Source organism: Blennius ocellaris (assembly GCF_963422515.1).
Source record: "Blennius ocellaris genome assembly, chromosome: 21".
Lineage (NCBI taxonomy): Eukaryota > Metazoa > Chordata > Actinopteri > Blenniiformes > Blenniidae > Blennius > Blennius ocellaris.
Genome location: NC_137670.1, coordinates 15,605,783 through 15,623,165, shown reverse-complemented (window position 1 = coordinate 15,623,165; position 17,383 = coordinate 15,605,783). Strand labels below are relative to the sequence as shown.

The 17,383-nt window shown below is 44.2% G+C and overlaps 1 protein-coding gene across 2 annotated transcripts in view; it reads left to right on the top strand.

Moving 5' to 3' along the window:
• The first annotated feature begins 814 nt into the window (after positions 1-814).
• LOC308145695 (C-terminal-binding protein 2) overlaps positions 815-17,383 on the top strand; it is a 98,261-nt gene continuing 81,692 nt past the window's right edge. For both annotated transcript variants that reach the window (XM_080517205.1, XM_080517204.1), the window contains exon 1: positions 815-1,203. The gene's annotated coding sequence lies outside the window, so the exon portion shown is untranslated. The remainder of the gene's footprint in view (positions 1,204-17,383) is intronic.

Here is a 17,383-nt window from a genome sequence, read left to right as displayed (position 1 = left end):
GTTGATAGGTGAAACTATGTGTTATTTCTTCAAGTTCACTGGACCAAAAGATTACATTTCCAAATCGAAACTCACTGATACCAATTCTTTCTTTCTTTCTTTTTTCTTCTTCTTTTTCTTACAAGGTTAAAAGAAGACAATCAACAAAAGTGATTATTTCTGGCTTGTTCTGGACGGTTTTATCTGATTTCCACTGCCTTTCGAGCATCGCCAATGAAAATACACTCAGCCACTATTTATTGTGCCGCCAGCAGAGGAGAGAATTGCTATTAGAGCCTTGGCACCTGAGAAGAAAACTCCCTCCAGAAGAGCTCAATTTCAATTCTAAAACTCTTAAGGGTGACGGATGTGGTCATTCCTGGTGGAGAAAGCAGATTTTCCCATTTTACCACATAATTTGTGCCCACCATGTGAGCAGAAGGTGTGTGTGTGTGTGTGTGTGTGTGTGTGTGTGTGTGTGTGTGTGTGTGTGTGTGTGTGTGTGTGAGTGTGTGTGTGTGTGTGTGTGTGTGTGTGTGTGTGTGTGTGTGTGTGTGTGTGTGGTAGTGGAAGAAGAGGAGGGGGTTCTTCTTCTTGGTTTATGTCATTGGTTTAAACGACCCAAGACCCCGCCTTGATAAAAAAAAAAAAAAAAAAAGAGTTAGACACAGTGTGACTACAGCCAGAGAGAGAGAGAGAGGGAGAGAGAGAGAGAGAGAGAGAGAGAGAGAGAGAGAGAGAGAGAGAGAGAGAGGGAGGGAGAGAGAGAGAGAGAGAGAGAGAGGGAGGAGGGGGCAGGGAAAAAAAATAAAGCAGTGAAACAGTTAGACACCTACTCGCCTCAGCGTTTCTACTCGGCCGCATTTTAATAAACAAGGACTCGTTTGCACACTGTTTGTTTTGCTCCATCACTGCGCTCGCTCGGTTCTTCTCGTCACGCGCAAAGAGGAGAAGAAAGAAGGAGAAGGAGGAAGAAAAAAAGAAGAAGAAGAAGAAGAAGCCGCTCCGGTGGCGCACGCAGGATTTAACAAGGTGGAATCAGAAATACTCCCAAATCTCCACATGAAACATTTGTCCCCGGAGCGGATGATGCTGCCGCCGACGTGCGCCTAAAATAATTATACTAATAATAATTAAAAAAAAAAAAAATTTAGAGAGAGAGAGAGAGAGAGAGGGGGGGAAAAAGTCGGCTCCTCAACTTGCGATCAGACATCGTTCATCCAGGTAAGACCGCATTGAAGGAGCAACACCAGCACCGATGTTTATTTCAGTTTTGGGGGAGAAGCGGCGAGGGAGGAGGTGTTTTCAGAGGAGAGTTGCTGGTTTAGGAGGGGAGGAGGAGGAGGAGGAGGACGGAGGGGGGGGGGGGGGGGGGGGGGGGTTCAGGTCCGCATACAGCTCCGGCCATGTGTGTCCACCTTACTGCGCCACGGAGATGGAGAATGGTCGGCTGGGCTGTGGACATTATCTCTGACATTACCCCCCCCCCCCCCCCAGAAACCTGCTCTGTCAAACCGCTGCTTGTATCATATCATGTCATTTGTTTGTTTATTTGTTTATCTGCACGAGAAGAGTATTCCTGCAGAAAGACACGGGGACTGGAGTGCGGGGTTGTTGTTTTTTTTGCGCACATCGGAGATCCTTGACGGTTAAAAGAAAATAGGAAGTGTGTTAGGAGAGACTGTGTGTGTGTGTGTGTGTTTTGCATGGTTGTGGAGTTGCGTGTGTGTGTGTGTGTGTGTGTGCGCTTTTCCTCCTCCCCTTTTTAAATCCACTAATACCGCATACTTGATCCGAATGACTGAGTTTTTGTGCGTGAAATAGTGTTGCGGAAGACGTCATCCTGTGTAATCTTCAGCGCTGCTGTGCTCAGAATCACACACACAAGTCGTTCCAACCCCGGCTGCATCACAATGTCACTGACCTTTCACGTGTGTGTGTGTGTGCATTTTTTTTAAGACCTCATGGAGGAGCTTTACAGGAAGTGCCACACACACACACACACACCATTAAAAAGGATCAGAGGGCTGCCTAAACTTTTTGCACCCCCCCCCCCCCCCATACAGACGATAAAGGAAGTGGATCAAACACCTGCAGCTAATGACATCCTGCCCTGAGGAACCCCTCCTGAGAGGGTCTGTGTGCTTCAGAGTGGAGCTGCCAGATCTGGGGTTTTGACAAAGTAAAGTGCTGGCGAACCGAAAAAACCCCTCATCGGTTTACAGTTTGAAGTTAATGGCAGTGGCGTAAAAGGAGCGTGGAACTCCTCGTGCCCCCCACCTCCCCACCTCCCCACCCATCCTTTTGTGGATTGTGACCCCATTTTTCCAACCCCCCCCAAAATTCTCAATTGTTGGTTTCACAGGATTTTGTGTTGGTTGTAGGTCATTTCTGTGTATTTCAACAAGCTCTCGGTTGCTATTCCTTGAGTTGATCTCCAGGCACAAATGATGAAATGTGTGTACGCCGGTTCAAAGTTGAGACACGAGTCGCTTTCTTGAACTCAGCCGCTTGACAACGTGTTCCAGTTTGCTCTGCTGGTCCTGAAGATGACATCTTGACCCTCACAGTGGATCAACACTTTCATGGCTCCTTCCATGAAGGTTTCACGATGTTACTTTAGGTTTTCTTCTAATGGTTCTTTCCTACTCATGTGCACTTTGTGGCATTTTACTGGCGTCGATCGATCTGACCGTGCTACAACGGGCTGCGCAAACCGAAACGAACGTGCAACGCGAGTGGCTTCTTGTTGGCAGACACTTTTTTTTCCGGTGCAGGCGGCGTTTGAACGAGCTGCCGATTGCCTCGCGCTAACTTGTTAATTACACACGCTAAAGTATTATCCCATATTATTGGGAGTAATCAATTCGGCGCTTACTCTGGAAACACGACAACGGAACACGCGTTGGGGCTAATGAAGGACTTACAGTTGTTCTCGCTTCCTATCGCTCATCATTAAAAGCAAACGCGGCGGCTGTCAGTCACTCCTGCCTCTCACCTGAGACGCCTCTCTTTCCGAACAAAAAGAGTAATCAATGTAATTTGTGCGATGCCCACGGGCTGAACAGGGAGGTGACCTTGGTGTAACTGCTTCTCTCTCTCTCGCTCTCTCTCTCTCTCTCTGTCTTATGAGAACCCATGTGTATGCATTGGATGAAGAGGGAGATTGGAGGGGGAAGGGGGAGGGGAGGGGAGGGGTGGGTGCCTGAAGGAATATAAGGCCACTCCAGATGTGCGCCGCTCGGACATCTGCTCCGTTGTCAGCCATTGTCAAGGAAGCGGTTAAGATGGTGGGCAGGTCGGCTCGGCGGCGGAGCTGAAGGCTCCATTAAACTGCTTCTGTCACACGTGCAGCTCTGAAGTGGTCCTTCTCTTTACTCACACGCCAGGTACATTCTCAGATTACCCCCCCCCTCCACCCACCCCCTGACCCACTATTTCATCATTGTTCAGTTGACATAGAGCACCGTCTGTATTTTGTTTGCATTCACCGTCCTGCTTTGTGAGCTGGTGTTGTTGTTCAGAGCAGGGGACTGTAACGTCTCTGTGGGGAGGGGTGGGGGGGGGGGGGGATTCAAGTTAGTCGACCCCGTGAAGAGCCTGCCCTCTGCCACCCTCGCCTGTGTTGCCGAGCAGCTCCCCTATCACTCAGGGGCAATTGAACGTCTCTGTGGGCACCTCTGTTAGCCCCGTGCAATATTTATTACCATCCATCATCCCAAGACGCCACGCTCTATGGCTGAACAAGTTCTGTGTTTAAAAAAAAAAAAAAAAAGGAAAAGTTTCCCCCCGCCAGCCGCCATTAGAAGGGATTTATGAGAGCGGCGTCTCCAGAAGTGCAGTGGAAGCGAGAAGGAGCGTGTTCCGGAGTCCCGCTGGGCCACCAGATACGTCTGTGGCTCCGAATTCTGACTGGCGTTGCTGCTGAACTTGGTAAAACTCAGTTCTGAAGCCAAAAGACGAGGCGACAGACACGACAGACACATTTTAAACGTCACGTTGTTCAACCGATCGCTACGACGTCAAACGTTGTTTATTTTATAGCAAGTCTTTTTTGTTTTTTGGTGTGTCGGAGTGAATTACGATGATCTAATATTCACTATGGTCTTTTCAGAAGGACGATCCACTGTATGCACACGGTGTTGCCGAGCTGGTAAATCCTGCCTGTGTGTCCTTTGGAAGATCACGGGAGCATGTTGTGGGAAAATTAGTGTCGATGTATATCCTGCAGAGATGAGACGGATTTTGTTTTGGGGGTTTCCTTTTGTCATTCAGAGTTGAAAACAATTGCGATGAACCTCCAGAAGGGAGAAAAAGAAAAAATGCCGCTATAGAGACGGGGTCAGTACTTTAGATGAATACCTTACTCGGCTTCTTTTAGGTCAATTTGAATATGTGTTTTTAATTGGTCTCTGAAGGCGAAGACTTCTCTCTTTCTGCCTTCCTCAAAAGTGTCTGTGTGATGTGACTTGTGTTGAGCTGAGGAGCCCGGGAGCAGCGGTGTTCATTTGAAGCCCCTCGAACATGCTCATTATCTCCAACCAAAGGCAAGATTGATTTAGCTGAAAGCCAGGGTAATTTTTCACACAAAAAAAAAAGAAGAAGGGAAAAAAAAGAAAAAAAAACCCATGGAAGGTAGAACTGTAAACTGATCAAGACAGTAATCCTTTTTTTTTTTTTTTTTTTTAACTTGCTATAAGCGAATAACTCACAGCGCAAGTCTCTCCACTCCTCTGAGCAACTGAAGGTGCCTTTACTCAGTCGGTGCTCCTCTCTCATGGCTTCAAAACACCTCTAACCTTCAGCGATGGTATATTGAAAAGATATCTCAAAGAAACAGTTTACTTGTCATTCCCATTTCTTCTATTTTCTCCGGAGGCATTCTGCATCTTTATATTCCTGCAGACTGAGATGCTTGTGTGTGTGTGTGTGTGTGTGGTTGGGAGAGAGGGAGGGAAACTATCAGATTTTTCCGCTGTCATCGCTTACTCCCCCCATTGCTATAATTTCATTGACAGTAGCAGCAATTGTGCTCTCTGGAACTACACAGGGGTAAAGGATAATTAGAGCTGTGGATGTCTTTTTCATGGTAATGGGGAAAGTGGAACCCCTTTGCCAGCACTATTCTCTGCGCTATACAAAGGGACAAGATCCAGCGATAGGGCTCGCATAAGAGATCCACAGTATTCCCGAACACAAACAGTCGTATTTTGCTCTGGCTGAGGCGAGGCGAGGCGAGCCTCTTGTGGCTTTAGGTGCCGGCGACGAGCAGATAGGATGTGTTTCCGCCGCTATTGGATTGGACGCAACAGTCACTCTCTGGGCTTTTACCTCGCGCCACCACTCTGTATTGGTACCAGGGGAGAGTGAGGTGGCCGTGTAATAAAGTGGAAGTGCATTGTCTTTCAGCCATGTAAAAGGTCAAGTAACGCTTGTACTCCGGCCCCTGTAGGCAGCGTGAGAGACGGGTCTTGTTAGCATTAAGGTACGGCGGCGTAGCAGCACAGCAATTTAGAGTTATTAATTATTTTCTTACAACTTAATACACTTTCATTTAATGCATATTAATTGATGTGCTCCTGAATCCGCGCTCACATAATCCACCAAGGATTTCTCAAAGGCAAGCACAAAAGGCTTTTATTATCTTAAGGAGGAAGTGGTCTTTTGGGACTTAAAGTGCCCCTGCTCAATTGTGTATTACATTATGAAACAGACGTAAGTGAAATGAAATTACAACGTATCATCAGCACGGTGAAGGATCCTATTGAATAATTACCTCGGCAGAGCCATTGTTGTAATGTCAGACTTGTTCTTTTAGATGTGACAGACGGGGTTTTATGAAGTCCTTGTGCAAGGGAGTGAAAAAAAAAAAAAAGACAGTTTCAAGGTTAAACTGTGTGAAGGCCAAATGTTTGGGGAGGGTGGATTAATTTCATGTCCCATAATGTGATTTGCAATATCTCCTCCTCTCCTGCCCTTGGTTTTCTTTGGAGATGTGCGAGCCTGATGAGAGCTGAAAGCAGGGGGGCCGCTGTAACTATCTCCTGCATTTATAAGTGTTTACAGGCCTACTAAATGGAATTAGAGGAGATGGTGCATGCTTACAAATTCACCATCATTTCCCGACCCCATCTCATTACTGAATACAAATTCAGAGGTTATTCCTCTGGTGCGCAGCAGAGAGAATTAGCCTCCTCTCGCACATGCAAGCGTGCACAAACAGAGCCCCGCGTATAAATACATAGAAACGTGCAAACACAAGATGGGCGGCAGTTCCGGGAAAATCACTGTGCATCATTAATTGTAGGGCAGGCTATAAAAGAGAGAGGAGGACCACCATGGTAACGGCGGCAAACATCCCTGGCCGCCCCATCAAACTGAGGAGCCTGATGTACGCAACGCTTTATCACACAGCATCTGCAGCTTCGGCTTGTGTATCTGTATATCAGCACAGGTAATGAAACTCGTATTGTTTGCCAATTCTATGCACTGCAGAGCCGCCGTAGATAGTTGCGCTTTTCATACAGCATCATTTAACATTGATCAATGTGCATCAAAGAAAAAAGAAAGAAAGAAAGAAAAACAATTCGCAGTCTGCATGAAATATGAGGAAGTGATTAAATCAGTGACTGAGGTCAGCGCAGGTAGTGGATGAGGGCCTCGCTGTGACAGTCGCATTGCAACAAAATAAGTTTGATCGTTTTTATTTGAAATGTTCCCAATTTGGGAACAATTGTTCGTTTGTGTTGTTTGATTTACTGTTGTTGTTAAAAAATGTAATGTATGCAGAGAAAAGGTCGCCCTCCCAGGTTTTGTTTCTTGCCGTTGTGCCACCGTCGAGTCTCGACCCTGACAATTATTTAGTCAACAAAAAGCAACAAAAGCACCCCTCTCATGACACAAGGTGTTATGTGCTGTGGGAGGACATAGTCGCAAGTTAACTCTGAAGAAGGCGACAATAACTTGTTTCTTGCCAAGATTAGAAAATGCAGAGAGTGGTCTCTGAAACATAGGAATTAAAAAAAACAAACAAACAAACAAAAAACCCCGACAGGAACAGCCAAGAGGTATTTTAGGAGGTGATGGTGTTGTGTCACTTTGGTAAAAGCAGTGTTTTTTCAAAAGAGCTTTTCACTTTGTAAATGTGCTTTTTTTTTTTTTTTTTTTTTTTTTTACCCCCGTTCAGACATCCAAGTGCTGAGAGCGAATACTTTTCTGTGCTCCAGTTTACCACTGTGGGCTGTATTATCACTGTTGGAAAAATTCTCACACTGACAGCTTCGGCAGGCTGTGTATGGCCTGAGCGTTAGTCGGGTAAATGTATGCACGTTAGCAAATGGTTCTGCTGCTATTTCCTTATTGCCGATGTTGAATATAGGCCGAGGTTTACCTTATTTTCCTTTGACTGGTTTATCTTTCGGATAAAATCACTTATGAAACAAACAGAGACTGAATTAGAAAAAAAAGCAACAAAAAAAACAACCCTGTTTTTGTTGGAACACATCACTCTTTCAAATCTCTACAAAGAAATTCATTGAGCACTTCAGAGGTCCTCCCACCCAGCACACCAGTCTTTCCTTTAGTCGTGGTACACTTGGTGCTCTCTGCATCAACTCGCTGTTCCTTTTCTTCTCAGCATCCAGTAAAAGCTAAATTTAATTGAGCTCAGTATCACCTTTCCTTCGAGCGGAGTGAACTCCGCTTTTTTGTTTTCGGATTATTTTCTCTCCCGGTTCAGCGGCAGTCAGAGGCAGAGTTGGGCTTGATCTATCGCTGTACAGACATTTTGCCAATTGTTTACTATGCTATGGCTCAAGGCTTACCCGTGCATTTAAAATGTGAGGGTAGTTTTGAAGTTACTGTTTGGAGGATATTCTGGAAAAGAAAAAGGAATCGGAGTTGTTCTTGGCTTTTCTTTTATTGCAGTGTATTGCAAGAACACCCTGCAACACCGCACGACACACAGACCTGCTGAACAGGTACCGCTCTGCATTGGGCTCACGTTTTAGTTTAGAATATAGATGTAAGATAAAGTACCTGAACCGGGGGAAAGATATCCTGATCCGTACAATGCCGTGTCAGGGAGGTGAAAACACTCCATGTGGTTCCTTGACATTTGAAAATGCTTTTAAACTTGACTTCCTTATTCATATTTTACCCTTCACATGTACCCTATAGCAACACCAGCACAGCCCTGTAGTGCTATTGTGCGCCTCAAAGTTCAGTTAGTCGGAAGAATGAAAGGACCAGGACTGCTCTGTCACACTTTCTTATCTCTTTTCCTCTTTTTTTTTTTTCTTTCTTGTTTTTGCTTTGCGCGAATCCATCTATGCGAATCCATCCCCGAATGAAAATCACATTGCTTATGTAACGTCTCTAAACATTTGTGCAGCATTAGAGGAAGTCAGGCATGCCAAAACTGTGCAAAATGTCCCTCTGTGCGCCCCGTAGAGGTGGGACAGATGGCAACCCTCGTTCCCGGCCTTGTAAACTGCCTGTGACAGGAGAGATGGCACATAACGCAGCTGAACTAGGACGATGCTAACTAAGGCTTTACAGACAGTGGTGGACACGGTCGCGTGCACACTCATCAGCGAGGTGTTTGTCATGGAAGCCCGCTTAGATTCCCACCGTGACGTTTTTTTTAAGCTGTTAATTACAGCGCAGTTATTCATCGACCACAGACTCGTGGAGAACTTTACGCGCACTGTAAATGCGCCGCCAGCCTCGCCTCCACCTGGGATTCGGGTTCGGGCTCACCTATAACACATTCTATCGGGGCCCTACATTAGATCATCCATCACCATGTTTAAAGAAGGTGACCTGGAGTTGTTTTCTAATTCACTCGTTAATCACCGCCGCAGCAGCGCGTCAGGCACTTTCACTTTGTTCCTCTTAACAACTCTCTGGGCAGAGTCCATTACTGAGTAAACAGACAGTGAAACACAGAAGAAATGAATGAAGATGCCCAGCGCAGAACCCCCAGAGGTGAGATCAAATGGCGGGGCCGGTGATGATGAGGGATGTTTATGGCTGGCACTCTATTAAGAGGAGGCTCTTCCCTGCTGGCCCATAATGAACATCTACCTTGCGAAATGGTTGTTCTGAAGCTTTTCCTTGCACTGAATTACCGGTCATTTTCATCAAAACGTGCCTTAATTGCTCTCAGCAGAGAGTCGGGGGAAGGGCCACCGATAGCGAGAATGAGTTTTCGGGTAACTTGGCAAGGTGACTGGCTTATGGCAACATTAACCATGTTGATCTGAATAAATCTCCACCACATTCGCGCACCACCACCCCCCCCACACCCCCTTTGTATGCTAATGAAAGCCAGTCTTGTCCTTGGAGGATGATTTTCAGGCCTGAACTCTTCCTCTTTTCTCTGTGTACACGGTAACGCCTCCTCCAGATGTCCCCCACTGCGGGAGTCTGCGAGGCACATGCGATGAGGGCTTACCACTAACCACACACACATAAACACACACATTCACAGATCACGTCTGGGGGGTTGGGGGGGGAGGTGGACACTTCAGCTGACCTGTTACAAAATGCGACTGTATGGGCCAGCGAGCAAAAAGTATGTTGTTTCTATGAAGGCGAGAGGTAAATATTACTGGCAGAAAGGGCAGTGTTTGTGTTGGTGAGGGAGAAGAATATAACGTCTCAGAAAGGCGAATGTTTTCGTAAATCACAGACAATGTACCATCTGCACACAGCGGGGTGTATGAGTGACACTGGACTGCTGCTGGGAGGAACTATTGCATTGTTATTAAATGGCTGTTGCCTCACTGGCAGCCATATTAAAGCCTCAGATCCTGTGCCTGATGCAAAGCAACGAAGAGAGGGAGGGAAAAAAAACAAAAAAACACCCAAAAAAACAAAAAAGCAGAACCAGTCTGGCCTTCTGGACATGTTGACACTATCTGCAACTGTGATGGCGCAGATTAGACGATGGCTGTACAACGTCTTGAAAATGAAAAGGATCAAAAGAAAATGTTTTTCTGTCTGTCCCCCCCCCCCCTCTACTTTAAACTCTATCACCTCCCTGTTCCTGCCCACCACCTCCCTCCCTGCCTCTCACTTTATACACAATGCAATAAATGACAGTTGCTGATTTATTGCTGAACTTTGTTGACGTATTCCCTTGTTTTTACTATGAGGTGTGTGTGATCGCTGTGCTTTGTTCAGGTCGGCATACACACTGCCGCGGTATGCAATGTGTTCTTGTTGTCGGTCAGTCCAAACATAACAAACGCCTGAAGATTTTTTTTCTTTTTTTTTTTCTTTTCCTCCATCCTCTATGAGGGACTAATTAAAACTACGGTTGAACGTTTGTTTTTACAAATGAGCCGGTGGAAACTCCACTGAAGAGGCTTCCTGTCGGCCGAACGCGCAGAAAAGGATGTCGGAGTGACAGCGTTTTAACACGTAGCTGCAAAATCAAAAGTGCTTTAGTATTTCGGACACAGTTACTAAGTTTATGCTGGAGTCTAATGCACTTTACTCTAAATGAAGCTTTATGTAATAACACTTTTTAAACCCCAGGGGGAAATTCATGTGAAAAGAAAACGGTTTATTTATAGAGTCATTTTCTTGACAATGTTACAAAATACTTAACAGGCATGAAGCAAATACATATTTTAGAGGTAATATTATAAATAAGAAAATTGCAATGGTGCAGACATCACAGACGCAATCACACAGTGATAGATTAGCAATAAATATGATTTTTTTGTTGTTGTTGTTCAAATCATTTCTAAATCTACACCAAGTCATACTTTTCGCTATTTCGAGTTTAGCTGTTCAAGTCGGCTTGTTATGCATCAGGCCTCTTTTCTTTTCTGCCACGTTAACTCAACACTCTTTTTTTTTTTATCCCTCAAGCAGTTCATCTGCAAAATTAATTCAATTTTATACTTGCTATAAGATCTCTCTCTCTCTCTGTCGCTCTCTCTGTCTCTCTCTCTGTCTCTCTCTCTTTTTTTTCCTGACTTAGGAGTCTGGATCCACTCCTGCTGTAGCGGCGTGTTGACTTATTGATGCTCCGTGCCCTTTGTGCACGCTGAACTAGTGGCAGACAGTTCATGAAATGCCACTGAAGAGTAAGAGTTGATTAGCTTCCCTTGCTCTCCCTCGTCTCATTCCCTCACACTCAGGGCAGTAAAATGACTCTTGAGATTGCACACTGCACTAACAGTTTCTTGTTAACTTTCTTTTGTGCCAGAGGTTATTAAAATGATGTAGACTCTGAATGCATAGTCACTGGATTGTCTCTGACCTGTGGCCAGCTTTCTGTGCAGCATCTGTCTGATATTGAAGGAGGAGAATGTGAATAATTGTTATATTTCATCTAAATGCTTTTCACCCTGAACAAACTATAGGCTGTATGTAAATTGTCCAGCAGCTCCATTGTGTTCAGTTTCCTCTTGCATATCCAATCAACTTAAAAAATCATTTGAATATCACATTTTTGTACCATTGTCATTGGCTTTACCTGTTTTCGTAACCTAATTAAACCAAACATACTTATTTTATGAACAAATTGCAAACTTCCCCCCCGTTATTTACGTACCTGCTGATTTTAATTGTTATAACTGTTTCCATGAGATTAGTTTCCTATAAAGGAGGTGTTATTACATGTTGCTTATGGTGCTTGTTGATTTCGGAACCGAATGTAGCACTGGTGGCAAAAACTAGTTTGATTGAAGCCAGAGCATGTTTAGGCAGCATCTGCTGGAGGAGATAAGACATGGTTTTTTCTTTTCTTTTTTTAATGCTGTTAAGGAAAAGCAGCCGATCATTACCTGCCCCGAGAAAACCAGACCAACCCTTCACTATTTTTCCCAGCGATGGCACAGAGAAAGAAAAGTTGAGCAAAGAAACGAGTGAAATACGCGGGAGATCAGAAGCTCCGTCCGCTCCGCGCACAGAGCGGAGTTTTTTGAATTTGTCCATAAATATTCATAAGCGCTTGAACTCGTCTGTTTTTCTGACAAAAGTTTGCCCGGGTCCGTGGCCGTCATCCCGCTTGACGGAACCTGACATTTGGAAAGGTCTGTGAGGAGGATTTGTTTGTGACAGCATCAAATTACGGTGGCACGGAGGCAACCGGAGAAAGGGGAGGGAAGCGGAGATTGAAGAAGAAAATGGCTCCTGCTTATTTAAATGTCACTTCGGCGAGGTGAATGTGTAAGTCCCCCCCCCCCACCCCACGAGTATTACATGGGCATTTCTCACAATGGGAAAAAACATTTTTTGTTGCTGTTTTTTTTTTTTATTCTGTGTTGTCTCTGTCTCTGTGTTTGGCTCAGGCTGTTATTGGCAGGAGGCTTTAAGCCTTGTGAAGCATTGCCAACATCTTGACAGTAACCACAAACCATTTAGTTGTTTGTTTTGTGTAGGTAGTGACTGAAGGACCAATCACTCGGGGGGCTTATTCGGAATTGAGGTTTATTCTGGACTATGTATGCAGCCGTATAAAATACATATTAATTTTCAGGCTCTCCCACTCTCCCTCCAAGTGCAGGAACAAGGCAAAAGTAAGAAAAGGAAACGTTTTAAGTACAATCTGGGGGAGGCAAGCAGACAAGGCAAATAGCTGATAAGTGTGCTGCAATTTGTATATCCAGAGTGATTTCTCTTATGTAACAACAGGTTGTTTTGGGGTTTTTTTTTTCCAATAAAGGCTGTTAGTTCTTGTCTGCGCTCAGTGCCGGCTCTCCCTGTCACTGACCTTTTTTCTACAAGCATGAGCTGACCAAAATACACTGAGTGTCCCTCGGTGATGATAGTCAAATGTCACTCAAACTGTAGGCAGACTCTCACACTGAGTTTCCGACAATAGTCGGAGGGAAGGAAGGAGGGAGGGAGGGAGGGAGGGAGGGAGTGCGGAGCCCTCTATCTCTGTTCCTTGACAAATAGCTGATGACACTGTTGGATTAAGTCCTCACAAGTCATGCCAGCTGCTGGAATTAGATGACAAGCACCTTCTCGCGTACGTGTCTTAATCTGTTTCAGATGCTTCCAGCTTCATATATATTTAAGTGGAATATTCATCGCGCAGTCACTTGTCTGCAAATGCCAATAAATTACCAGACTCAAGTGATGTCTGAGTTCGACAACCGCTTGCCTTCAAGGCATTTGCCCTTTCGCCTACTTTTTCATTGTGCCCTCCCGCCATGACATATTTTATTGAAGCGCTTGTCTGCAGGCGCACGGAAAACACACGGCGAGATTCCGCAGAACAAAACAGAGACTTTTAAAATCTTGCTACTGCAAACAGAGCATCTATTTTAACAGAGGCATTTCCCATAATTAAACTAATGCATAGGAAAGTATGCTGGGGTGGCTCCCCTGATTAATGGAGCAATTACATAATCCATTACACTGAATTATGAATGTGCTAATGATGAGCTCATGTTGGGTAATGATTCCTGGAGTTTGCTTTGAAAAGGGAAGCAGAGAGGACTGTCTGTGTTTGCAGATGTTCCTCTAATCACTGGGAGGTAAGGCTAAGGAGGGAAAAGAAATGTGTGACTTCCTACGGAGAGTGGCAGCTACACCATCACGGGTCATTGCTTCCTGTTGTACAAAGACCGCCTCCTACTGTTCCCACCGCGGCTGCATGTCGTAGATTCGAGGGTCCCCTGCTATGATTTTCTAAAGGCTATACAAATCTAAATTAGTGTTTTATATAAATCTTCTTCTTTTTTCTTTTTTTTTTTTGATAGCAACTTAAAGTCTGCGCTTAAGAAGGCAAAACGACAACATAAAAAGATGACAGTCTGTGCCTGAGCTCCGCCACAATGTTCTTGGCCAAAACCACGACTGGCTGCAAAAGAATATTTTGTTGTTTACATTCTTGCCTACTTGCTAAGATATTCTCGGTGCAACAGATGTCTTGAAATATCGAAAAACATGTGAAAAAGATGCCAATTTCTTTCTTTAAAAAAATTTAAAAATTAATAAAAGCAATAAAAAGAGTGACACTACAAAATAAATGATTCATTTCATTAACTTTTGATCATTTGGTTTTCAGTCAATGTAGGACTCATGGAAACTTGTAACTACATGCGTATAATGTGCATATAACTCATCATCAGCTGGTGTCACTTGATGGCAGATTAGCAGTCATGAACTCCTGGTCATATAAGACCAAACGCAAAGATAATGGGAAGATCCCAAAGTTTACTAAATTGAATAAAGATTTAAAAAAATAAAAAAAATCCATATGCATTCAGATTTGTAGGAAGTTTGTCCCTTTTTTTTTTTACAGTTTCAATTTAAATACTGAGAGATTGATTTTTGTTGTTCTCCCTTAACTTGACATCATTGTGACGTATCTATATTGAAATCCCTGTGTTGTTTTGACTCACACACCCATACTTGCAGTTGAGGCAACATGGGAAAACCAAATGTCGCTTGTGCATGTTGAGATTTGTTCACGTACGAGAAAAAAAAAAAGAAGAAGAAAAATTCTCTTTTAATATTCACAAAATAACTCAACTGCGTGGTGTTCTTTTGTTCATTTAGTATGATATCCGTGAAATCACTCTCGCTAAAGTACTGCTGGATACTGCCAGTTATCTCACTGATTTCTTGTCTTCAAATCTCAAATTTCCTTTGAGTGTTTGACAAGTCTCCCAGATTGCTGTGATCCACGGTCTTATTATATTTGCCCAAAACAACAGACTCTTCAGAATTCAGTACAGGAGAAAGAGTTGCTGTGCCATTCCTGTCAGATTTTGCATAATGTTACTGCTTAAAATGCTAAAACCAGCTGCTTTAAACCCTCCTCTTGAGTTCTTGTGGATTTCGGTTGTTAATAGTCCCCTCAGGCCGTCTATTGACTGACGCTGTGAACTTCTTTTGGTCAGAGTCAAACCTCAGTTGTGCATTCCTCACTTGATGAGTTTTTGACTGGTCATCTCGTGCTTCTGGCTCGTGTCGACCTTTGAAGGAGGAATGCCAAAAGAGACACGTGTGGATATTTGGCCTTAAGTCATCTCATGTCTTCGGTTACAAGTTGTGCATAAACAGTTTGCGAAGACTGCGGCTGGCAGCCAGGTTGCTGCAGACTTTGAATTCTGCATCAGAGAGGGAGTCGTGGAGGCTTTTGATCGTGGAGAAACCATCACAGGAGCAACCGAACGTTAATCTGTGTTTTAGCCTGTTTTAAGTGGGTTCATCCCGTGAAAGTTAATTGGATTGGATGAAGAGTCTGCATGTATGCACCATACCTTTTTGCCCATATAGTCAGCTGGGATGGGCTCCGGCTGCCTGCGACCCTATTTTGGATCAAGAAGGCATTGAAGATAGATGGATGGATGGATGGATGGATGGATGGATACGAGCAGGATTTGTTTAGTTTTTTTCAGCTTTTACGAGTTTTGCCTGGATGTTTTGTGCCAGCTGTTCTCTTCATACAGTCACTTGGCAGTTGTGATTAAAATCTGCGGAATGGATAAAACGAACTGGATCAACTTGTGTGGCGCCCTGCGGTGGAAGCGGACCCTCTGTTCACCAACTGCCGGTGTCTCAGATCCTTTTTTTCTTTCTCGTGTTTGTGGTTTATGGTCGTTTCCTTAAAGCAGAAGCGACCATACTCTGGATTTGGTTTGTCGAACTCGGTTTACAAAAGAAGCGCCCGTCTGGTCAAGAGTCCTGGTTTATGGTTTACTCCAGTTGTGCTTATTAGGTCAGTGCTACTTGTGGTTTTTCAGGGTCCGTTGGGTCACTTTGCCTTCCTGACCAGTGAGATTTGCAGGTGTTCACACTCCTCTTTGGCTTTTATTTATGGCCAATCTGCCATTTATATTATATGTATGCACAAACGGCGACGTGCGAAGGGTGAAAAGCGAGCACCGGCGTTATTGTCTGTGCCGTCTTCTTGTTTTGCTGAGCAGTCGGGAGTTATATGCCCGCGAACATGCCGTTTCATTTTTTTTTTTTTTTTTAATGGACTGCGACAGATGGCAGTTGCTGAGGTCACCCACCACGTCAGGCTTTATGACCCCCTGTATCGACGCACACAGTCACATCAGAGTTTATCTTGTTTGACGAGGAAATGCTGTGAGCACATCAGTCTGCTGTGTGTTCCTGGGCGCCTTCACGGATTTCTAAACGCCATCCCTTGAGAATAGGAGTTAATTGCAAAGACAAATTCTAATTGAGCGTGTGCTTACAAAGAGTTGCGCTCGCCTTGTTACATGTAAGCAGGTTCCTCTCGGAGAGTTTTCCCCGGCCCGTGTGTTATATTTGTGGTGTTATTGACGAGATCATTTGCTGAGTATATTTTATGTCTCAGCGTGCAAGAATAGTCTCTGTTCCACAATATTTTGCAAGTGGACCTCTTTAACTTCGATGATTGACGTCATTATTTTTTCAGCCCACAGAGTCTGTTCCAAGCTCGCCGTGGCTGTGTCTGCATTAGATCTGGTTCATTTGAAGTTCAGTGTGAGTCCATTTTGTTAGGTAAACAAAGCAGCCGGGCTCCCAGCTTCCAGCTGAGGACACTTATCTGCTTATCTCTGATAGAAAATTGTCTCCTTCCTAAAGTGTGAAATTTTGTCTCGGCGTTTCTCTCAAGGTAACAGCGTTGGACTTCCCTGAAAGAGAAGTGCACTGCGTGCAATCTTGTGCGGGAGACGAATTCTCTCCAGCACTTAAAACTGGTAAATGAATTTTGCCTGTGTCGTTTTATGGGTACACAAGCTGCTATTTAAAAGGGATAAAGTTAATATAGTTTCAAAATAAAGCAATAAAGTTTGTAACTGGTAGAAGAGAGGGGAAAAAAAAAAAAAGTGGAACTCCTCTCCAGGTAGAGCCTGGGAGCTATGCTTATTATGACAGACAAAAGTGTGAAAAGGGAAACGTTATGTGAGTTTTTCCGATAAGGATTGTTATTTGCATTGTATCTACGTGCGTCTGTTGCCTATTTTCTCTGCGTGTGCCCTTCTTGAGATATGCAATTATTACACACACATGCATTTGGTTCCAGAGCCAGCTTTCTGACACAATGGCAGTTTTATAATGTAGCCGCTCAAGCGTAAATCAAATAACACCATCCAAAAACAAAATGGAAAGCGAAGGATGTAATTAGGGGAAATATTAAATTGCATTCTTATTACTTTTTGTTGAAATACATTGGAATGCTTTTGCCATGTATCCATCTTCTATACCTGATCTCAACATACAGATAATCACACACAGTCATAAAATTTTAAAGTTGCCAGTTAACCTGGAATACGTTATTTCACGGCGTGCGACGTGAGGAAGACTCGGGCGAGAGTGTTACCCACCGTAACACGTTGCAGCTTTGTCATGTATCATCCTTTCAAATAAAGTAATGTTATGAAAGTGGATGGGATTGTTCTCGTGCCAGACCAGTCTCTTAAAAATGTGT